We start from the raw sequence: 24,141 nt of genomic DNA on the forward strand, positions 1-24,141 counted from the left end.
GTGGCCTTGGACTCATTGACTTTCCCCGCATATGTGCGGCAATCCTGATTCACCGTATCGCCACTTTGCGTGAGATTGACCCAGGTGGGACAACAGCGGTGCTTTTCGACCGTTATCGCCCACAATCGGCGCGTGAACCAGTATGTTTGACACATATTACATTCCGGATGACGGCAGTCAAGGTCTATTACCTCAATCAAAGTTACGTCCTAACAGTGGCCACCGACAAGGCACGCACATCGAAGCGCCTTTACTAGGCGCTTCGAGAGCCAGCCCACACCACATAAATTGGAGGACAGGCGACCGTCGGTCATCTGGCACCAAGCTTGGGCTAATATCACCCACCCAGCCCTTCCCACAGAAGTTTCAGCGCTATGGTATCGCGTTGTAAACAATTTAATACCCACTAATCATCGCTTGGCGGCCATCCGCCTATGGCCCTCGGCTGCTTGCGGCCGATGTGGTGACGTAGACACCAGAGAGCATCGTCTCTTACGCCCTCACGTCACAGAAGTGTGGGACCTTGCACGTGTGCTATTAGCGCTGATCGGTGGGACTACACTGGACTATGTGCCAATCGACTGGTTCCTTACCCCTGGTATTCAGACCAACCCCCGAAAACGACATAACGCAGTGGTGTGGCTCTTGGGCTACACCATTTTCACGATCTATGACCTTTGCCTCACCGATGCTGTCTCTTTCATGGACTACCTTTGGAGCCAGCATCGCCTGGCAGAATGTGACCGGAAATATACCATTACTTTTGCAAGATTTCTTAAAGTTGCAATGGTTCATGGTTATCAAAAGGTGTTCCAGGCTGAGTAAGGCACCCCTGGATCTTTGTCACTCGGACTTTCAAACTACTCTTGACTTAACCATACCCCAGGTTTGATATTGGCCTTCTGGGCATCACTAGAGTAGACTGTTCTATGATACTGATAACATGGAAATTGGTAACATGGAAATTGTGTGAACGTTGTATGAAAAATTATTGGAAAATTAGAAAACACATAATCTATCTTAGAGGATTATTACTTCGTTAATTCTATGGGCTATGGGATTATCTCGCCAGTTTCGTTTGAATATGCAACCGTCGCTGGTTTTTTTTGCGTTCATTTCTGTCTTTATTTATTTCTTTCTATTTAGTTTTTAACATCATCACTTGCCTCACACCTGCAGAGGGAAGTGTGTTTCTGAGGAGTGTGTCGTCGCCCCCTGAGGCATAGCAGAGTATGCCTCCGCTTTTATTTTCGGTTTATGGCAATAAGTCTTGCTGCTAACAACACCCTGCTTTACGTGCTGCGTCGACACTAGAGGATGGCGGCATTTTTGGAGAGGAAAAGGTAGGGCTATAGGGGAGGTAGGAGGGAAAAAAGTGTACTATCTGTTCTTATCAGCTTAATATCTGATACGTCCTGCATTGCACGACCAGAATATTAAACTCATTTTTGGCTTATGACGGAGTGCTAGGGGCTTGCTCCACCTCTGTCGCGGGTTGGCCCGGCATTGCAGTACCGTCGGGATCGGCCCACCTAATATTAATTAAAACACAGCCTGAAATGGGTTAACATTCTGCAGTGATCAGATATTCCGCTGGTAGCAAAACTTGTCGTAGTTGTTGATGTGCCCAGTAGTTAGTTGCTTACACACCACGATTTCTTTTAATTAATTTAAGATTATCTTAATAATTTTTTTTTTTTTTTTTTTTTTTTTTTTTGCGGTTAGCCGAACCGCACTTGCAGCCGCATTACGCTAGGCTGGTAATTTATGGTGGCACAGGACAGTGCCTTCGGATGCCTCGTTAGCGTCTCTTATGGTCCTATCGCAGATAATTTTAATAACATTTTTTGGAGTTATAACCTTAGCTCCTCGCGAACGTCGTCGTCGTCGCCGCCGCACGCACGCAGAATACGTGGTACACACGCACACACACATATGCAGTAGGCGGTGGACGATGTAAGCACTCGGCTAGGTGTAGCTCGCGCCAGTATAGCTCGCGCCGGCCTGGCGCTGCTGTGGGGCGGCCTCACGGCTTCTCCACTGGCCTGGCAGCTAGCGGCGTTCAAATGGGAGTCGCAGTTTACTCCTCGACATGGAGGGTGGTACTGGGCTGTTGACGAGTGCTCTCGTATTTTGTCGTTCCCTCCGGCACTTGCTTTTGCGATGTTTTCGACGGTCGCCTGTTGCCATATCGGCCCGCACCACCGTGTGTGACCCCCACATGTGGAGCGTACATGCTGCAAGCATTTAGGCCCTGACACTGCGGTTTTTCATCTCTGGCGGTACTCCGCAAGGATACCGCCCTTCGATTGTGCCATTCCAGCACTAATTGAAGTGCTAGGTTTTCCGGCCTGTTAGGAGACCGCTTCTGCAAAATGTGCGAGGAGATTTTTGCTGGTTGCGAGCTACCCGCCGATTTTCTAGCTGCACGTATTGCCCTTAATCCAAAGGTCACAGGCGACTGTCGGGCTAGAGGCGTACGTCCCATCACCGTTCTTAACACTGTTTATAAGTTGGTGGCACGAAGTGTGGCTTCACGTCTTAAACAGGTGATGAATAAGGTACTTTGTCCCACTCAATCATGTGGCGTGTCGAATCGAACCACCTTCACCGCTGCTTCTATATACCGTGATGCTGTCTTACTCACCCACCGCCGACGCTCGAACCCCGGCTGCAATTGATCCCTAGATTTCGCCGGTGCCTTCGATAGGGTCTCCCATCCTTACCTGCTGGCCGTTATGTCGCGGATGGGTTTCGGGGAGCACTTCATAAGAGTCATCCGGCACTTCTTGGATGGAGCAAATTCCACAACCATTGTGAACGGCTGCAGATCACGACCAATTCCCATCAGACGATCAGTTCGACAAGGGTGTCCCTTGTCAGTGTATTTTATCGCTTTGGACCCCGTGCTGCGTGACATCGGACGGATGGTCGATGGTGTTCCTTTCCCAGGCGTCACCTTCCGCAGTGCGGCATACGCGGATGGTGTAGGTGTGTTTGTAGCAAACGCCAGGGACATCGATTCAGTTTGCCGAGTCCTCCACGTTTATGAACGAGCATCCGGTGCCATGTAAAAATCCAACAAAATGGTGCTAATCCCACTAGGACCACGATCATTGACCATCGAGCACCCATGGTTCCGGATTGTAGGGGAACAGCGTATCTTGGGTCTTGAGGTGACTGCCTGTCCGCAGCGCATGTTAACACTCACGTGCAGGCGGATTCTTACGCGCATCAGAGGACTTTGCGTGAGTCACACTGATCGACGACTGGACCTCCAACAACGAATCCAACTGATTAATACTTACATCCTATAACGGGCATGGTATGTAGCACAACTCCTTACGCTACCGAAACAAACCAGCAGAGCCATCTCACAAACAGTATATTGCCTGTTGTGGCGGCATGCACTATTCATCGTTGATGCACAGACTTGTACACTGCCAAAGGTCGATGGTGGCCTTGGACTCATTGACTTTCCCCGCATATGTGCGGCAATCCTGATTCACCGTATCGCCACTTTGCGTGAGATTGACCCAGGTGGGACAACAGCGGTGCTTTTCGACCGTTATCGCCCACAATCGGCGCGTGAACCAGTATGTTTGACACATATTACATTCCGGATGACGGCAGTCAAGGTCTATTACCTCAATCAAAGTTACGTCCTAACAGTGGCCACCGACAAGGCACGCACATCGAAGCGCCTTTACTAGGCGCTTCGAGAGCCAGCCCACACCACATAAATTGGAGGACAGGCGACCGTCGGTCATCTGGCACCAAGCTTGGGCTAATATCACCCACCCAGCCCTTCCCACAGAAGTTTCAGCGCTATGGTATCGCGTTGTAAACAATTTAATACCCACTAATCATCGCTTGGCGGCCATCCGCCTATGGCCCTCGGCTGCTTGCGGCCGATGTGGTGACGTAGACACCAGAGAGCATCGTCTCTTACGCCCTCACGTCACAGAAGTGTGGGACCTTGCACGTGTGCTATTAGCGCTGATCGGTGGGACTACACTGGACTATGTGCCAATCGACTGGTTCCTTACCCCTGGTATTCAGACCAACCCCCGAAAACGACATAACGCAGTGGTGTGGCTCTTGGGCTACACCATTTTCACGATCTATGACCTTTGCCTCACCGATGCTGTCTCTTTCATGGACTACCTTTGGAGCCAGCATCGCCTGGCAGAATGTGACCGGAAATATACCATTACTTTTGCAAGATTTCTTAAAGTTGCAATGGTTCATGGTTATCAAAAGGTGTTCCAGGCTGAGTAAGGCACCCCTGGATCTTTGTCACTCGGACTTTCAAACTACTCTTGACTTAACCATACCCCAGGTTTGATATTGGCCTTCTGGGCATCACTAGAGTAGACTGTTCTATGATACTGATAACATGGAAATTGGTAACATGGAAATTGTGTGAACGTTGTATGAAAAATTATTGGAAAATTAGAAAACACATAATCTATCTTAGAGGATTATTACTTCGTTAATTCTATGGGCTATGGGATTATCTCGCCAGTTTCGTTTGAATATGCAACCGTCGCTGGTTTTTTTTGCGTTCATTTCTGTCTTTATTTATTTCTTTCTATTTAGTTTTTAACATCATCACTTGCCTCACACCTGCAGAGGGAAGTGTGTTTCTGAGGAGTGTGTCGTCGCCCCCTGAGGCATAGCAGAGTATGCCTCCGCTTTTATTTTCGGTTTATGGCAATAAGTCTTGCTGCTAACAACACCCTGCTTTACGTGCTGCGTCGACACTAGAGGATGGCGGCATTTTTGGAGAGGAAAAGGTAGGGCTATAGGGGAGGTAGGAGGGAAAAAAGTGTACTATCTGTTCTTATCAGCTTAATATCTGATACGTCCTGCATTGCACGACCAGAATATTAAACTCATTTTTGGCTTATGACGGAGTGCTAGGGGCTTGCTCCACCTCTGTCGCGGGTTGGCCCGGCATTGCAGTACCGTCGGGATCGGCCCACCTAATATTAATTAAAACACAGCCTGAAATGGGTTAACATTCTGCAGTGATCAGATATTCCGCTGGTAGCAAAACTTGTCGTAGTTGTTGATGTGCCCAGTAGTTAGTTGCTTACACACCACGATTTCTTTTAATTAATTTAAGATTATCTTAATAATTTTTTTTTTTTTTTTTTTTTTTTTTTTGCGGTTAGCCGGACCGCACTTGCAGCCGCATTACGCTAGGCTGGTAATTTATGGTGGCACAGGACAGTGCCTTCGGATGCCTCGTTAGCGTCTCTTATGGTCCTATCGCAGATAATTTTAATAACATTTTTTGGAGTTATAACCTTAGCTCCTCGCGAACGTCGTCGTCGTCGCCGCCGCACGCACGCAGAATACGTGGTACACACGCACACACACATATGCAGTAGGCGGTGGACGATGTAAGCACTCGGCTAGGTGTAGCTCGCGCCAGTATAGCTCGCGCCGGCCTGGCGCTGCTGTGGGGCGGCCTCACGGCTTCTCCACTGGCCTGGCAGCTAGCGGCGTTCAAATGGGAGTCGCAGTTTACTCCTCGACATGGAGGGTGGTACTGGGCTGTTGACGAGTGCTCTCGTATTTTGTCGTTCCCTCCGGCACTTGCTTTTGCGATGTTTTCGACGGTCGCCTGTTGCCATATCGGCCCGCACCACCGTGTGTGACCCCCACATGTGGAGCGTACATGCTGCAAGCATTTAGGCCCTGACACTGCGGTTTTTCATCTCTGGCGGTACTCCGCAAGGATACCGCCCTTCGATTGTGCCATTCCAGCACTAATTGAAGTGCTAGGTTTTCCGGCCTGTTAGGAGACCGCTTCTGCAAAATGTGCGAGGAGATTTTTGCTGGTTGCGAGCTACCCGCCGATTTTCTAGCTGCACGTATTGCCCTTAATCCAAAGGTCACAGGCGACTGTCGGGCTAGAGGCGTACGTCCCATCACCGTTCTTAACACTGTTTATAAGTTGGTGGCACGAAGTGTGGCTTCACGTCTTAAACAGGTGATGAATAAGGTACTTTGTCCCACTCAATCATGTGGCGTGTCGAATCGAACCACCTTCACCGCTGCTTCTATATACCGTGATGCTGTCTTACTCACCCACCGCCGACGCTCGAACCCCGGCTGCAATTGATCCCTAGATTTCGCCGGTGCCTTCGATAGGGTCTCCCATCCTTACCTGCTGGCCGTTATGTCGCGGATGGGTTTCGGGGAGCACTTCATAAGAGTCATCCGGCACTTCTTGGATGGAGCAAATTCCACAACCATTGTGAACGGCTGCAGATCACGACCAATTCCCATCAGACGATCAGTTCGACAAGGGTGTCCCTTGTCAGTGTATTTTATCGCTTTGGACCCCGTGCTGCGTGACATCGGACGGATGGTCGATGGTGTTCCTTTCCCAGGCGTCACCTTCCGCAGTGCGGCATACGCGGATGGTGTAGGTGTGTTTGTAGCAAACGCCAGGGACATCGATTCAGTTTGCCGAGTCCTCCACGTTTATGAACGAGCATCCGGTGCCATGTAAAAATCCAACAAAATGGTGCTAATCCCACTAGGACCACGATCATTGACCATCGAGCACCCATGGTTCCGGATTGTAGGGGAACAGCGTATCTTGGGTCTTGAGGTGACTGCCTGTCCGCAGCGCATGTTAACACTCACGTGCAGGCGGATTCTTACGCGCATCAGAGGACTTTGCGTGAGTCACACTGATCGACGACTGGACCTCCAACAACGAATCCAACTGATTAATACTTACATCCTATAACGGGCATGGTATGTAGCACAACTCCTTACGCTACCGAAACAAACCAGCAGAGCCATCTCACAAACAGTATATTGCCTGTTGTGGCGGCATGCACTATTCATCGTTGATGCACAGACTTGTACACTGCCAAAGGTCGATGGTGGCCTTGGACTCATTGACTTTCCCCGCATATGTGCGGCAATCCTGATTCACCGTATCGCCACTTTGCGTGAGATTGACCCAGGTGGGACAACAGCGGTGCTTTTCGACCGTTATCGCCCACAATCGGCGCGTGAACCAGTATGTTTGACACATATTACATTCCGGATGACGGCAGTCAAGGTCTATTACCTCAATCAAAGTTACGTCCTAACAGTGGCCACCGACAAGGCACGCACATCGAAGCGCCTTTACTAGGCGCTTCGAGAGCCAGCCCACACCACATAAATTGGAGGACAGGCGACCGTCGGTCATCTGGCACCAAGCTTGGGCTAATATCACCCACCCAGCCCTTCCCACAGAAGTTTCAGCGCTATGGTATCGCGTTGTAAACAATTTAATACCCACTAATCATCGCTTGGCGGCCATCCGCCTATGGCCCTCGGCTGCTTGCGGCCGATGTGGTGACGTAGACACCAGAGAGCATCGTCTCTTACGCCCTCACGTCACAGAAGTGTGGGACCTTGCACGTGTGCTATTAGCGCTGATCGGTGGGACTACACTGGACTATGTGCCAATCGACTGGTTCCTTACCCCTGGTATTCAGACCAACCCCCGAAAACGACATAACGCAGTGGTGTGGCTCTTGGGCTACACCATTTTCACGATCTATGACCTTTGCCTCACCGATGCTGTCTCTTTCATGGACTACCTTTGGAGCCAGCATCGCCTGGCAGAATGTGACCGGAAATATACCATTACTTTTGCAAGATTTCTTAAAGTTGCAATGGTTCATGGTTATCAAAAGGTGTTCCAGGCTGAGTAAGGCACCCCTGGATCTTTGTCACTCGGACTTTCAAACTACTCTTGACTTAACCATACCCCAGGTTTGATATTGGCCTTCTGGGCATCACTAGAGTAGACTGTTCTATGATACTGATAACATGGAAATTGGTAACATGGAAATTGTGTGAACGTTGTATGAAAAATTATTGGAAAATTAGAAAACACATAATCTATCTTAGAGGATTATTACTTCGTTAATTCTATGGGCTATGGGATTATCTCGCCAGTTTCGTTTGAATATGCAACCGTCGCTGGTTTTTTTTGCGTTCATTTCTGTCTTTATTTATTTCTTTCTATTTAGTTTTTAACATCATCACTTGCCTCACACCTGCAGAGGGAAGTGTGTTTCTGAGGAGTGTGTCGTCGCCCCCTGAGGCATAGCAGAGTATGCCTCCGCTTTTATTTTCGGTTTATGGCAATAAGTCTTGCTGCTAACAACACCCTGCTTTACGTGCTGCGTCGACACTAGAGGATGGCGGCATTTTTGGAGAGGAAAAGGTAGGGCTATAGGGGAGGTAGGAGGGAAAAAAGTGTACTATCTGTTCTTATCAGCTTAATATCTGATACGTCCTGCATTGCACGACCAGAATATTAAACTCATTTTTGGCTTATGACGGAGTGCTAGGGGCTTGCTCCACCTCTGTCGCGGGTTGGCCCGGCATTGCAGTACCGTCGGGATCGGCCCACCTAATATTAATTAAAACACAGCCTGAAATGGGTTAACATTCTGCAGTGATCAGATATTCCGCTGGTAGCAAAACTTGTCGTAGTTGTTGATGTGCCCAGTAGTTAGTTGCTTACACACCACGATTTCTTTTAATTAATTTAAGATTATCTTAATAATTTTTTTTTTTTTTTTTTTTTTTTTTTTGCGGTTAGCCGGACCGCACTTGCAGCCGCATTACGCTAGGCTGGTAATTTATGGTGGCACAGGACAGTGCCTTCGGATGCCTCGTTAGCGTCTCTTATGGTCCTATCGCAGATAATTTTAATAACATTTTTTGGAGTTATAACCTTAGCTCCTCGCGAACGTCGTCGTCGTCGCCGCCGCACGCACGCAGAATACGTGGTACACACGCACACACACATATGCAGTAGGCGGTGGACGATGTAAGCACTCGGCTAGGTGTAGCTCGCGCCAGTATAGCTCGCGCCGGCCTGGCGCTGCTGTGGGGCGGCCTCACGGCTTCTCCACTGGCCTGGCAGCTAGCGGCGTTCAAATGGGAGTCGCAGTTTACTCCTCGACATGGAGGGTGGTACTGGGCTGTTGACGAGTGCTCTCGTATTTTGTCGTTCCCTCCGGCACTTGCTTTTGCGATGTTTTCGACGGTCGCCTGTTGCCATATCGGCCCGCACCACCGTGTGTGACCCCCACATGTGGAGCGTACATGCTGCAAGCATTTAGGCCCTGACACTGCGGTTTTTCATCTCTGGCGGTACTCCGCAAGGATACCGCCCTTCGATTGTGCCATTCCAGCACTAATTGAAGTGCTAGGTTTTCCGGCCTGTTAGGAGACCGCTTCTGCAAAATGTGCGAGGAGATTTTTGCTGGTTGCGAGCTACCCGCCGATTTTCTAGCTGCACGTATTGCCCTTAATCCAAAGGTCACAGGCGACTGTCGGGCTAGAGGCGTACGTCCCATCACCGTTCTTAACACTGTTTATAAGTTGGTGGCACGAAGTGTGGCTTCACGTCTTAAACAGGTGATGAATAAGGTACTTTGTCCCACTCAATCATGTGGCGTGTCGAATCGAACCACCTTCACCGCTGCTTCTATATACCGTGATGCTGTCTTACTCACCCACCGCCGACGCTCGAACCCCGGCTGCAATTGATCCCTAGATTTCGCCGGTGCCTTCGATAGGGTCTCCCATCCTTACCTGCTGGCCGTTATGTCGCGGATGGGTTTCGGGGAGCACTTCATAAGAGTCATCCGGCACTTCTTGGATGGAGCAAATTCCACAACCATTGTGAACGGCTGCAGATCACGACCAATTCCCATCAGACGATCAGTTCGACAAGGGTGTCCCTTGTCAGTGTATTTTATCGCTTTGGACCCCGTGCTGCGTGACATCGGACGGATGGTCGATGGTGTTCCTTTCCCAGGCGTCACCTTCCGCAGTGCGGCATACGCGGATGGTGTAGGTGTGTTTGTAGCAAACGCCAGGGACATCGATTCAGTTTGCCGAGTCCTCCACGTTTATGAACGAGCATCCGGTGCCATGTAAAAATCCAACAAAATGGTGCTAATCCCACTAGGACCACGATCATTGACCATCGAGCACCCATGGTTCCGGATTGTAGGGGAACAGCGTATCTTGGGTCTTGAGGTGACTGCCTGTCCGCAGCGCATGTTAACACTCACGTGCAGGCGGATTCTTACGCGCATCAGAGGACTTTGCGTGAGTCACACTGATCGACGACTGGACCTCCAACAACGAATCCAACTGATTAATACTTACATCCTATAACGGGCATGGTATGTAGCACAACTCCTTACGCTACCGAAACAAACCAGCAGAGCCATCTCACAAACAGTATATTGCCTGTTGTGGCGGCATGCACTATTCATCGTTGATGCACAGACTTGTACACTGCCAAAGGTCGATGGTGGCCTTGGACTCATTGACTTTCCCCGCATATGTGCGGCAATCCTGATTCACCGTATCGCCACTTTGCGTGAGATTGACCCAGGTGGGACAACAGCGGTGCTTTTCGACCGTTATCGCCCACAATCGGCGCGTGAACCAGTATGTTTGACACATATTACATTCCGGATGACGGCAGTCAAGGTCTATTACCTCAATCAAAGTTACGTCCTAACAGTGGCCACCGACAAGGCACGCACATCGAAGCGCCTTTACTAGGCGCTTCGAGAGCCAGCCCACACCACATAAATTGGAGGACAGGCGACCGTCGGTCATCTGGCACCAAGCTTGGGCTAATATCACCCACCCAGCCCTTCCCACAGAAGTTTCAGCGCTATGGTATCGCGTTGTAAACAATTTAATACCCACTAATCATCGCTTGGCGGCCATCCGCCTATGGCCCTCGGCTGCTTGCGGCCGATGTGGTGACGTAGACACCAGAGAGCATCGTCTCTTACGCCCTCACGTCACAGAAGTGTGGGACCTTGCACGTGTGCTATTAGCGCTGATCGGTGGGACTACACTGGACTATGTGCCAATCGACTGGTTCCTTACCCCTGGTATTCAGACCAACCCCCGAAAACGACATAACGCAGTGGTGTGGCTCTTGGGCTACACCATTTTCACGATCTATGACCTTTGCCTCACCGATGCTGTCTCTTTCATGGACTACCTTTGGAGCCAGCATCGCCTGGCAGAATGTGACCGGAAATATACCATTACTTTTGCAAGATTTCTTAAAGTTGCAATGGTTCATGGTTATCAAAAGGTGTTCCAGGCTGAGTAAGGCACCCCTGGATCTTTGTCACTCGGACTTTCAAACTACTCTTGACTTAACCATACCCCAGGTTTGATATTGGCCTTCTGGGCATCACTAGAGTAGACTGTTCTATGATACTGATAACATGGAAATTGGTAACATGGAAATTGTGTGAACGTTGTATGAAAAATTATTGGAAAATTAGAAAACACATAATCTATCTTAGAGGATTATTACTTCGTTAATTCTATGGGCTATGGGATTATCTCGCCAGTTTCGTTTGAATATGCAACCGTCGCTGGTTTTTTTTGCGTTCATTTCTGTCTTTATTTATTTCTTTCTATTTAGTTTTTAACATCATCACTTGCCTCACACCTGCAGAGGGAAGTGTGTTTCTGAGGAGTGTGTCGTCGCCCCCTGAGGCATAGCAGAGTATGCCTCCGCTTTTATTTTCGGTTTATGGCAATAAGTCTTGCTGCTAACAACACCCTGCTTTACGTGCTGCGTCGACACTAGAGGATGGCGGCATTTTTGGAGAGGAAAAGGTAGGGCTATAGGGGAGGTAGGAGGGAAAAAAGTGTACTATCTGTTCTTATCAGCTTAATATCTGATACGTCCTGCATTGCACGACCAGAATATTAAACTCATTTTTGGCTTATGACGGAGTGCTAGGGGCTTGCTCCACCTCTGTCGCGGGTTGGCCCGGCATTGCAGTACCGTCGGGATCGGCCCACCTAATATTAATTAAAACACAGCCTGAAATGGGTTAACATTCTGCAGTGATCAGATATTCCGCTGGTAGCAAAACTTGTCGTAGTTGTTGATGTGCCCAGTAGTTAGTTGCTTACACACCACGATTTCTTTTAATTAATTTAAGATTATCTTAATAATTTTTTTTTTTTTTTTTTTTTTTTTTTTTTTTTTTGCGGTTAGCCGAACCGCACTTGCAGCCGCATTACGCTAGGCTGGTAATTTATGGTGGCACAGGACAGTGCCTTCGGATGCCTCGTTAGCGTCTCTTATGGTCCTATCGCAGATAATTTTAATAACATTTTTTGGAGTTATAACCTTAGCTCCTCGCGAACGTCGTCGTCGTCGCCGCCGCACGCACGCAGAATACGTGGTACACACGCACACACACATATGCAGTAGGCGGTGGACGATGTAAGCACTCGGCTAGGTGTAGCTCGCGCCAGTATAGCTCGCGCCGGCCTGGCGCTGCTGTGGGGCGGCCTCACGGCTTCTCCACTGGCCTGGCAGCTAGCGGCGTTCAAATGGGAGTCGCAGTTTACTCCTCGACATGGAGGGTGGTACTGGGCTGTTGACGAGTGCTCTCGTATTTTGTCGTTCCCTCCGGCACTTGCTTTTGCGATGTTTTCGACGGTCGCCTGTTGCCATATCGGCCCGCACCACCGTGTGTGACCCCCACATGTGGAGCGTACATGCTGCAAGCATTTAGGCCCTGACACTGCGGTTTTTCATCTCTGGCGGTACTTCGCAAGGATACCGCCCTTCGATTGTGCCATTCCAGCACTAATTGAAGTGCTAGGTTTTCCGGCCTGTTAGGAGACCGCTTCTGCAAAATGTGCGAGGAGATTTTTGCTGGTTGCGAGCTACCCGCCGATTTTCTAGCTGCACGTATTGCCCTTAATCCAAAGGTCACAGGCGACTGTCGGGCTAGAGGCGTACGTCCCATCACCGTTCTTAACACTGTTTATAAGTTGGTGGCACGAAGTGTGGCTTCACGTCTTAAACAGGTGATGAATAAGGTACTTTGTCCCACTCAATCATGTGGCGTGTCGAATCGAACCACCTTCACCGCTGCTTCTATATACCGTGATGCTGTCTTACTCACCCACCGCCGACGCTCGAACCCCGGCTGCAATTGATCCCTAGATTTCGCCGGTGCCTTCGATAGGGTCTCCCATCCTTACCTGCTGGCCGTTATGTCGCGGATGGGTTTCGGGGAGCACTTCATAAGAGTCATCCGGCACTTCTTGGATGGAGCAAATTCCACAACCATTGTGAACGGCTGCAGATCACGACCAATTCCCATCAGACGATCAGTTCGACAAGGGTGTCCCTTGTCAGTGTATTTTATCGCTTTGGACCCCGTGCTGCGTGACATCGGACGGATGGTCGATGGTGTTCCTTTCCCAGGCGTCACCTTCCGCAGTGCGGCATACGCGGATGGTGTAGGTGTGTTTGTAGCAAACGCCAGGGACATCGATTCAGTTTGCCGAGTCCTCCACGTTTATGAACGAGCATCCGGTGCCATGTAAAAATCCAACAAAATGGTGCTAATCCCACTAGGACCACGATCATTGACCATCGAGCACCCATGGTTCCGGATTGTAGGGGAACAGCGTATCTTGGGTCTTGAGGTGACTGCCTGTCCGCAGCGCATGTTAACACTCACGTGCAGGCGGATTCTTACGCGCATCAGAGGACTTTGCGTGAGTCACACTGATCGACGACTGGACCTCCAACAACGAATCCAACTGATTAATACTTACATCCTATAACGGGCATGGTATGTAGCACAACTCCTTACGCTACCGAAACAAACCAGCAGAGCCATCTCACAAACAGTATATTGCCTGTTGTGGCGGCATGCACTATTCATCGTTGATGCACAGACTTGTACACTGCCAAAGGTCGATGGTGGCCTTGGACTCATTGACTTTCCCCGCATATGTGCGGCAATCCTGATTCACCGTATCGCCACTTTGCGTGAGATTGACCCAGGTGGGACAACAGCGGTGCTTTTCGACCGTTATCGCCCACAATCGGCGCGTGAACCAGTATGTTTGACACATATTACATTCCGGATGACGGCAGTCAAGGTCTATTACCTCAATCAAAGTTACGTCCTAACAGTGGCCACCGACAAGGCACGCACATCGAAGCGCCTTTACTAGGCGCTTCGAGAGCCAGCCCACACCACATAAATTGGAGGACAGGCGACCGTCGGTCATCTGGCACCAAGCTTGGGCTAATATCACCCACCCAGCCCTTCCCACAGAAGTTTCAGCGCTATGGTATCGCGTTGTAAACAATTTAATACCCACTAATCATCGCTTGGCGGCCATCCGCCTATGGCCCTCGGCTGCTTGCGGCCGATGTGGTGACGTAGACACCAGAGAGCATCGTCTCTTACGCCCTCACGTCACAGAAGTGTGGGACCTTGCACGTGTGCTATTAGCGCTGATCGGTGGGACTACACTGGACTATGTGCCAATCGACTGGTTCCTTACCCCTGGTACTCAGACCAACCCCCGAAAACGACATAACGCAGTGGTGTGGCTCTTGGGCTACACCATTTTCACGATCTATGACCTTTGCCTCACCGATGCTGTCTCTTTCATGGACTACCTTTGGAGCCAGCATCGCCTGGCAGAATGTGACCGGAAATATACCATTACTTTTGCAAGATTTCTTAAAGTTGCAATGGTTCATGGTTATCAAAAGGTGTTCCAGGCTGAGTAAGGCACCCCTGGATCTTTGTCACTCGGACTTTCAAACTACTCTTGACTTAACCATACCCCAGGTTTGATATTGGCCTTCTGGGCATCACTAGAGTAGACTGTTCTATGATACTGATAACATGGAAATTGGTAACATGGAAATTGTGTGAACGTTGTATGAAAAATTATTGGAAAATTAGAAAACACATAATCTATCTTAGAGGATTATTACTTCGTTAATTCTATGGGCTATGGGATTATCTCGCCAGTTTCGTTTGAATATGCAACCGTCGCTGGTTTTTTTTGCGTTCATTTCTGTCTTTATTTATTTCTTTCTATTTAGTTTTTAACATCATCACTTGCCTCACACCTGCAGAGGGAAGTGTGTTTCTGAGGAGTGTGTCGTCGCCCCCTGAGGCATAGCAGAGTATGCCTCCGCTTTTATTTTCGGTTTATGGCAATAAGTCTTGCTGCTAACAACACCCTGCTTTACGTGCTGCGTCGACACTAGAGGATGGCGGCATTTTTGGAGAGGAAAAGGTAGGGCTATAGGGGAGGTAGGAGGGAAAAAAGTGTACTATCTGTTCTTATCAGCTTAATATCTGATACGTCCTGCATTGCACGACCAGAATATTAAACTCATTTTTGGCTTATGACGGAGTGCTAGGGGCTTGCTCCACCTCTGTCGCGGGTTGGCCCGGCATTGCAGTACCGTCGGGATCGGCCCACCTAATATTAATTAAAACACAGCCTGAAATGGGTTAACATTCTGCAGTGATCAGATATTCCGCTGGTAGCAAAACTTGTCGTAGTTGTTGATGTGCCCAGTAGTTAGTTGCTTACACACCACGATTTCTTTTAATTAATTTAAGATTATCTTAATAATTTTTTTTTTTTTTTTTTTTTTTTTTTTTTTTGCGGTTAGCCGAACCGCACTTGCAGCCGCATTACGCTAGGCTGGTAATTTATGGTGGCACAGGACAGTGCCTTCGGATGCCTCGTTAGCGTCTCTTATGGTCCTATCGCAGATAATTTTAATAACATTTTTTGGAGTTATAACCTTAGCTCCTCGCGAACGTCGTCGTCGTCGCCGCCGCACGCACGCAGAATACGTGGTACACACGCACACACACATATGCAGTAGGCGGTGGACGATGTAAGCACTCGGCTAGGTGTAGCTCGCGCCAGTATAGCTCGCGCCGGCCTGGCGCTGCTGTGGGGCGGCCTCACGGCTTCTCCACTGGCCTGGCAGCTAGCGGCGTTCAAATGGGAGTCGCAGTTTACTCCTCGACATGGAGGGTGGTACTGGGCTGTTGACGAGTGCTCTCGTATTTTGTCGTTCCCTCCGGCACTTGCTTTTGCGATGTTTTCGACGGTCGCCTGTTGCCATATCGGCCCGCACCACCGTGTGTGACCCCCACATGTGGAGCGTACATGCTGCAAGCATTTAGGCCCTGACACTGCGGTTTTTCATCTCTGGCGGTACTCCGCAAGGATACCGCCCTTCGATTGTGCCATTCCAGCACTAATTGAAGTGCTAGGTTTTCCGGCCTGTTAGGAGACCGCTTCTGCAAAATGTGCGAGGAGATTTTTGCTGGTTGCGAGCTACCCGCCGATTTTCTAGCTGCACGTATTGCCCTTAATCCAAAGGTCACAGGCGACTGTCGGGCTAGAGGCGTACGTCCCATCACCGTTCTTAACACTGTTTATAAGTTGGTGGCACGAAGTGTGGCTTCACGTCTTAAACAGGTGATGAATAAGGTACTTTGTCCCACTCAATCATGTGGCGTGTCGAATCGAACCACCTTCACCGCTGCTTCTATATACCGTGATGCTGTCTTACTCACCCACCGCCGACGCTCGAACCCCGGCTGCAATTGATCCCTAGATTTCGCCGGTGCCTTCGAAAGGGTCTCCCATCCTTACCTGCTGGCCGTTATGTCGCGGATGGGTTTCGGGGAGCACTTCATAAGAGTCATCCGGCACTTCTTGGATGGAGCAAATTCCACAACCATTGTGAACGGCTGCAGATCACGACCAATTCCCATCAGACGATCAGTTCGACAAGGGTGTCCCTTGTCAGTGTATTTTATCGCTTTGGACCCCGTGCTGCGTGACATCGGACGGATGGTCGATGGTGTTCCTTTCCCAGGCGTCACCTTCCGCAGTGCGGCATACGCGGATGGTGTAGGTGTGTTTGTAGCAAACGCCAGGGACATCGATTCAGTTTGCCGAGTCCTCCACGTTTATGAACGAGCATCCAGTGCCATGTAAAAATCCAACAAAATGGTGCTAATCCCACTAGGACCACGATCATTGACCATCGAGCACCCATGGTTCCGGATTGTAGGGGAACAGCGTATCTTGGGTCTTGAGGTGACTGCCTGTCCGCAGCGCATGTTAACACTCACGTGCAGGCGGATTCTTACGCGCATCAGAGGACTTTGCGTGAGTCACACTGATCGACGACTGGACCTCCAACAACGAATCCAACTGATTAATACTTACATCCTATAACGGGCATGGTATGTAGCACAACTCCTTACGCTACCGAAACAAACCAGCAGAGCCATCTCACAAACAGTATATTGCCTGTTGTGGCGGCATGCACTATTCATCGTTGATGCACAGACTTGTACACTGCCAAAGGTCGATGGTGGCCTTGGACTCATTGACTTTCCCCGCATATGTGCGGCAATCCTGATTCACCGTATCGCCACTTTGCGTGAGATTGACCCAGGTGGGACAACAGCGGTGCTTTTCGACCGTTATCGCCCACAATCGGCGCGTGAACCAGTATGTTTGACACATATTACATTCCGGATGACGGCAGTCAAGGTCTATTACCTCAATCAAAGTTACGTCTTAACAGTGGCCACCGACAAGGCACGCACATCGAAGCGCCTTTACTAGGCGCTTCGAGAGCCAGCCCACACCACATAAATTGGAGGCCACTCGACCGTCGGTCATCTGGCACCAAGCTTGGGCTAATATCACCCACCCAGCCCTTCCCACAGAAGTTTCAGCGCTATGGTATCGCGTTGTAAACAATTTAATACCCACTAATCATCGCTTGGCGGCCATCCGCCTATGGCCCTCGGCTGCTTGCGGCCGATGTGGTGACGTAGACACCAGAGAGCATCGTCTCTTACGCCCTCACGTCACAGAAGTGTGGGACCTTGCACGTGTGCTATTAGCGCTGATCGGTGGGACTACACTGGACTATGTGCCAATCGACTGGTTCCTTACCCCTGGTATTCAGACCAACCCCCGAAAACGACATAACGCAGTGGTGTGGCTCTTGGGCTACACCATTTTCACGATCTATGACCTTTGCCTCACCGATGCTGTCTCTTTCATGGACTACCTTTGGAGCCAGCATCGCCTGGCAGAATGTGACCGGAAATATACCATTACTTTTGCAAGATTTCTTAAAGTTGCAATGGTTCATGGTTATCAAAAGGTGTTCCAGGCTGAGTAAGGCACCTCGTATAAGAATTGCCTGAGTGTACCCCTGGATCTTTGTCACTCGGACTTTCAAACTACTCTTGACTTAACCATACCCCAGGTTTGATATTGGCCTTCTGGGCATCACTAGAGTAGACTGTTCTATGATACTGATAACATGGAAATTGGTAACATGGAAATTGTGTGAACGTTGTATGAAAAATTATTGGAAAATTAGAAAACACATAATCTATCTTAGAGGATTATTACTTCGTTAATTCTATGGGCTATGGGATTATCTCGCCAGTTTCGTTTGAATATGCAACCGTCGCTGGTTTTTTTGCGTTCATTTCTGTCTTTATTTATTTCTTTCTATTTAGTTTTTAACATCATCACTTGCCTCACACCTGCAGAGGGAAGTGTGTTTCTGAGGAGTGTGTCGTCGCCCCCTGAGGCATAGCAGAGTATGCCTCCGCTTTTATTTTCGGTTTATGGCAATAAGTCTTGCTGCTAACAACACCCTGCTTTACGTGCTGCGTCGACACTAGAGGATGGCGGCATTTTTGGAGAGGAAAAGGTAGGGCTATAGGGGAGGTAGGAGGGAAAAAAGTGTACTATCTGTTCTTATCAGCTTAATATCTGATACGTCCTGCATTGCACGACCAGAATATTAAACTCATTTTTGGCTTATGACGGAGTGCTAGGGGCTTGCTCCACCTCTGTCGCGGGTTGGCCCGGCATTGCAGTACCGTCGGGATCGGCCCACCTAATATTAATTAAAACACAGCCTGAAATGGGTTAACATTCTGCAGTGATCAGATATTCCGCTGGTAGCAAAACTTGTCGTAGTTGTTGATGTGCCCAGTAGTTAGTTGCTTACACACCACGATTTCTTTTAATTAATTTAAGATTATCTTAATAATTTTTTTTTTTTTTTTTTTTTTTTTTTTGCGGTTAGCCGGACCGCACTTGCAGCCGCATTACGCTAGGCTGGTAATTTATGGTGGCACAGGACAGTGCCTTCGGATGCCTCGTTAGCGTCTCTTATGGTCCTATCGCAGATAATTTTAATAACATTTTTTGGAGTTATAACCTTAGCTCCTCGCGAACGTCGTCGTCGTCGTCGCCGCCGCACGCACGCAGAATACGTGGTACACACGCACACACACATATGCAGTAGGCGGTGGACGATGTAAGCACTCGGCTAGGTGTAGCTCGCGCCAGTATAGCTCGCGCCGGCCTGGCGCTGCTGTGGGGCGGCCTCACGGCTTCTCCACTGGCCTGGCAGCTAGCGGCGTTCAAATGGGAGTCGCAGTTTACTCCTCGACATGGAGGGTGGTACTGGGCTGTTGACGAGTGCTCTCGTATTTTGTCGTTCCCTCCGGCACTTGCTTTTGCGATGTTTTCGACGGTCGCCTGTTGCCATATCGGCCCGCACCACCGTGTGTGACCCCGACATGTGGAGCGTACATGCTGCAAGCATTTAGGCCCTGACACTGCGGTTTTTCATCTCTGGCGGTACTCCGCAAGGATACCGCCCTTCGATTGTGCCATTCCAGCACTAATTGAAGTGCTAGGTTTTCCGGCCTGTTAGGAGACCGCTTCTGCAAAATGTGCGAGGAGATTTTTGCTGGTTGCGAGCTACCCGCCGATTTTCTAGCTGCACGTATTGCCCTTAATCCAAAGGTCACAGGCGACTGTCGGGCTAGAGGCGTACGTCCCATCACCGTTATTAACACTGTTTATAAGTTGGTGGCACGAAGTGTGGCTTCACGTCTTAAACAGGTGATGAATAAGGTACTTTGTCCCACTCAATCATGTGGCGTGTCGAATCGAACCACCTTCACCGCTGCTTCTATATACCGTGATGCTGTCTTACTCACCCACCGCCGACGCTCGAACCCCGGCTGCAATTGATCCCTAGATTTCGCCGGTGCCTTCGATAGGGTCTCCCATCCTTACCTGCTGGCCGTTATGTCGCGGATGGGTTTCGGGGAGCACTTCATAAGAGTCATCCGGCACTTCTTGGATGGAGCAAATTCCACAACCATTGTGAACGGCTGCAGATCACGACCAATTCCCATCAGACGATCAGTTCGACAAGGGTGTCCCTTGTCAGTGTATTTTATCGCTTTGGACCCCGTGCTGCGTGACATCGGACGGATGGTCGATGGTGTTCCTTTCCCAGGCGTCACCTTCCGCAGTGCGGCATACGCGGATGGTGTAGGTGTGTTTGTAGCAAACGCCAGGGACATCGATTCAGTTTTCCGAGTCCTCCACGTTTATGAACGAGCATCCGGTGCCATGTAAAAATCCAACAAAATGGTGCTAATCCCACTAGGACCACGATCATTGACCATCGAGCACCCATGGTTCCGGATTGTAGGGGAACAGCGTATCTTGGGTCTTGAGGTGACTGCCTGTCCGCAGCGCATGTTAACACTCACGTGCAGGCGGATTCTTACGCGCATCAGAGGACTTTGCGTGAGTCACACTGATCGACGACTGGACCTCCAACAACGAATCCAACTGATTAATACTTACATCCTATAACGGGCATGGTATGTAGCACAACTCCTTACGCTACCGAAACAAACCAGCAGAGCCATCTCACAAACAGTATATTGCCTGTTGTGGCGGCATGCACTATTCATCGTTGATGCACAGACTTGTACACTGCCAAAGGTCGATGGTGGCCTTGGACTCATTGACTTTCCCCGCATATGTGCGGCAATCCTGATTCACCGTATCGCCACTTTGCGTGAGATTGACCCAGGTGGGACAACAGCGGTGCTTTTCGACCGTTATCGCCCACAATCGGCGCGTGAACCAGTATGTTTGACACATATTACATTCCGGATGACGGCAGTCAAGGTCTATTACCTCAATCAAAGTTACGTCCTAACAGTGGCCACCGACAAGGCACGCACATCGAAGCGCCTTTACTAGGCGCTTCGAGAGCCAGCCCACACCACATAAATTGGAGGACAGGCGACCGTCGGTCATCTGGCACCAAGCTTGGGCTAATATCACCCACCCAGCCCTTCCCACAGAAGTTTCAGCGCTATGGTATCGCGTTGTAAACAATTTAATACCCACTAATCATCGCTTGGCGGCCATCCGCCTATGGCCCTCGGCTGCTTGCGGCCGATGTGGTGACGTAGACACCAGAGAGCATCGTCTCTTACGCCCTCACGTCACAGAAGTGTGGGACCTTGCACGTGTGCTATTAGCGCTGATCGGTGGGACTACACTGGACTATGTGCCAATCGACTGGTTCCTTACCCCTGGTATTCAGACCAACCCCCGAAAACGACATAACGCAGTGGTGTGGCTCTTGGGCTACACCATTTTCACGATCTATGACCTTTGCCTCACCGATGCTGTCTCTTTCATGGACTACCTTTGGAGCCAGCATCGCCTGGCAGAATGTGACCGGAAATATACCATTACTTTTGCAAGATTTCTTAAAGTTGCAATGGTTCATGGTTATCAAAAGGTGTTCCAGGCTGAGTAAGGCACCTCGTATAAGAATTGCCTGAGTGTACCCCTGGATCTTTGTCACTCGGACTTTCAAACTACTCTTGACTTAACCATACCCCAGGTTTGATATTGGCCTTCTGGGCATCACTAGAGTAGACTGTTCTATGATACTGATAACATGGAAATTGGTAACATGGAAATTGTGTGAACGTTGTATGAAAAATTATTGGAAAATTAGAAAACACATAATCTATCTTAGAGGATTATTACTTCGTTAATTCTATGGGCTATGGGATTATCTCGCCAGTTTCGTTTGAATATGCAACCGTCGCTGGTTTTTTTGCGTTCATTTCTGTCTTTATTTATTTCTTTCTATTTAGTTTTTAACATCATCACTTGCCTCACACCTGCAGAGGGAAGTGTGTTTCTGAGGAGTGTGTCGTCGCCCCCTGAGGCATAGCAGAGTATGCCTCCGCTTTTATTTTCGGTTTATGGCAATAAGTCTTGCTGCTAACAACACCCTGCTTTACGTGCTGCGTCGACACTAGAGGATGGCGGCATTTTTGGAGAGGAAAAGGTAGGGCTATAGGGGAGGTAGGAGGGAAAAAAGTGTACTATCTGTTCTTATCAGCTTAATATCTGATACGTCCTGCATTGCACGACCAGAATATTAAACTCATTTTTGGCTTATGACGGAGTGCTAGGGGCTTGCTCCACCTCTGTCGCGGGTTGGCCCGGCATTGCAGTACCGTCGGGATCGGCCCACCTAATATTAATTAAAACACAGCCTGAAATGGGTTAACATTCTGCAGTGATCAGATATTCCGCTGGTAGCAAAACTTGTCGTAGTTGTTGATGTGCCCATTAGTTAGTTGCTTACACACCACGATTTCTTTTAATTAATTTAAGATTATCTTAATAATTTTTTTTTTTTTTTTTTTTTTTTTTTTTTTTTTTTTTTTTTTGCGGTTAGCCGGACCGCACTTGCAGCCGCATTACGCTAGGCTGGTAATTTATGGTGGCACAGGACAGTGCCTTCGGATGCCTCGTTAGCGTCTCTTATGGTCCTATCGCAGATAATTTTAATAACATTTTTTGGAGTTACAACCTTAGCTCCTCGCGAACGTCGTCGTCGTCGCCGCCGCACGCACGCAGAATACGTGGTACACACGCACACACACATATGCAGTAGGCGGTGGACGATGTAAGCACTCGGCTAGGTGTAGCTCGCGCCAGTATAGCTCGCGCCGGCCTGGCGCTGCTGTGGGGCGGCCTCACGGCTTCTCCACTGGCCTGGCAGCTAGCGGCGTTCAAATGGGAGTCGCAGTTTACTCCTCGACATGGAGGGTGGTACTGGGCTGTTGACGAGTGCTCTCGTATTTTGTCGTTCCCTCCGGCACTTGCTTTTGCGATGTTTTCGACGGTCGCCTGTTGCCATATCGGCCCGCACCACCGTGTGTGAGCCCCACATGTGGAGCGTACATGCTGCAAGCATTTAGGCCCTGACACTGCGGTTTTTCATCTCTGGCGGTACTCCGCAAGGATACCGCCCTTCGATTGTGCCATTCCAGCACTAATTGAAGTGCTAGGTTTTCCGGCCTGTTAGGAGACCGCTTCTGCAAAATGTGCGAGGAGATTTTTGCTGGTTGCGAGCTACCCGCCGATTTTCTAGCTGCACGTATTGCCCTTAATCCAAAGGTCACAGGCGACTGTCGGGCTAGAGGCGTACGTCCCATCACCGTTCTTAACACTGTTTATAAGTTGGTGGCACGAAGTGTGGCTTCACGTCTTAAACAGGTGATGAATAAGGTACTTTGTCCCACTCAATCATGTGGCGTGTCGAATCGAACCACCTTCACCGCTGCTTCTATATACCGTGATGCTGTCTTACTCACCCACCGCCGACGCTCGAACCCCGGCTGCAATTCCCCCCTGCGGGTTCGGGGGTAAGAATAGGCCCGCGGTAGTCCTGCCTGTCGTAAGAGGCGACTAAAAGGAGTCTCAAACGTTTCGGCCTTATGTGATGGTCCCCTCTCGGGTTTGACCTCCATCTATCTAAATTCTTCCGAAGAGCGAGCCAATTGGGGAAGGGCACCTTACATGGTGCACTGTATCCTTCGTGCAATTAGACCTATAGCCGTCTTTCTCGTCGTTGCAATGGTGTCCCGCTCGTTTTCGATCTCTTGGGCGATTTCCACGCTGCACTCTGCAGTGTTTCTTTTAACTGTGACGACGACCTTGGCCATTTTTGCACCTAAGATCCAGCACGGTAGCCAGTCCGTTGTGGTGGGGTCGCCATGTACCCTCTTGGTTGTAGCCCCCTGACAACACAGGGATCGCTCTACTGATGCCTGCGCCGTTCACTCCCCACGTATGCCAAGGAGTAGATGCCCATCTCCCTGGGGCATCAGGACTCCCGGCAATGGCCATCCTGCCAGGTGGCCTTTGCTGTGGCTGGGTGGCGCCCGTGGGGAGGGCCCTTGGTCGGAGTAGGTGGCATCAGGGCGGATGACCCGCAATGAAGCGTGGTACATCTTCTCTTGCTGGCGGCCAGCCGTCAGCAGTCTCTAAGCGTTCCAA

At 49.7% G+C, this 24,141-nt stretch overlaps 7 pseudogenes; all 7 read left to right on the forward strand.

Annotated features, from left to right (window-relative positions):
- Positions 1-1,325: 1,325 nt before the first annotated feature.
- On the forward strand, positions 1,326-1,537 carry LOC124590921 (annotated as a pseudogene).
- A 3,244-nt stretch (positions 1,538-4,781) lies between these two features.
- On the forward strand, positions 4,782-4,993 carry LOC124590933 (annotated as a pseudogene).
- Positions 4,994-8,236: 3,243 nt separating this feature from the next.
- LOC124590935 lies at positions 8,237-8,448 on the forward strand (annotated as a pseudogene).
- A 3,243-nt stretch (positions 8,449-11,691) lies between these two features.
- On the forward strand, positions 11,692-11,903 carry LOC124590936 (annotated as a pseudogene).
- Positions 11,904-15,153: 3,250 nt separating this feature from the next.
- Positions 15,154-15,365, forward strand: LOC124590937 (annotated as a pseudogene).
- A 3,272-nt stretch (positions 15,366-18,637) lies between these two features.
- On the forward strand, positions 18,638-18,849 carry LOC124590922 (annotated as a pseudogene).
- A 3,271-nt stretch (positions 18,850-22,120) lies between these two features.
- Positions 22,121-22,332, forward strand: LOC124590923 (annotated as a pseudogene).
- Positions 22,333-24,141: the final 1,809 nt, after the last annotated feature.

Source organism: Schistocerca americana, unplaced genomic scaffold (assembly GCF_021461395.2).
Source record: "Schistocerca americana isolate TAMUIC-IGC-003095 unplaced genomic scaffold, iqSchAmer2.1 HiC_scaffold_782, whole genome shotgun sequence".
NCBI classification, from domain to species: domain Eukaryota; kingdom Metazoa; phylum Arthropoda; class Insecta; order Orthoptera; family Acrididae; genus Schistocerca; species Schistocerca americana.